Genomic DNA, 750 nt, shown 5'->3' with positions numbered 1-750 from the left:
GGGAAGTCCGGGCAGGACCCCGGGGGCGGGGGGAGGGCTGTCGCTTGTTGTGGCGCGGGCCTCGCGCTCCGCCCCTCCGGGAGGCCGGCCCCCCCAGCCCCCAACCCCCGCGCCTGCAGCGGCCACCCGAGTCCCCTGATTCCCAAGGAAAGGAGGAAGGAAAATCGGAATCCGGGCGAGGAGCGCACATCCAGGGCAGGGCCTCCCCGCTGAGTCCGTGTGAGGCCCGTGATGCCATTTCCATCGCGTTCCTCGGAATCGCAGAATCGGGACTCTGAACTGTCCCGTGCCTCCCGGTGGGGGAGGAGGCTGTCAGCCGAGTCAGGTTTTAAATCGCAGCTCTGCTCTGCCCAGACAGCCTGCACCACCTACACACACCCATGTACCACACTTCTGAGCCAGACTGTGTGTGTGTGTGTGTGTGTGTGTGTGTGTGTACGTGTACTGGAACTTGAACGCAAGGCCTGGGCGCTCTTGAGCTATATAGCTCCACTGTGAATCACCAATGTCCTGCCCAGTGTATAACGTTAACCACCCTATGCTCTTCAGACCCGGGATAATCTGTTGTTAAAGATGAATGGAAAGTCTTCTGAACACCTGCATCCCACACATAGAACCGAGGTGATGGGTTGGGACAGGAAGGCATGAGATATAAGAACATAATTCATATAGATTACACCTTGCTGCTGCTACCTCTACCTCTACCACCACCACCACCTCCTCCTCCTCCTCCTCCTCCTCCTCCTCCTC

This window comes from Dipodomys ordii, unplaced genomic scaffold (assembly GCF_000151885.1).
Source record: "Dipodomys ordii isolate 6190 unplaced genomic scaffold, Dord_2.0 Scaffold104, whole genome shotgun sequence".
NCBI lineage: Eukaryota > Metazoa > Chordata > Mammalia > Rodentia > Heteromyidae > Dipodomys > Dipodomys ordii.
The sequence above is the reverse complement of the archived record's forward strand: the minus strand, read 5'-3'. Positions refer to the sequence as shown.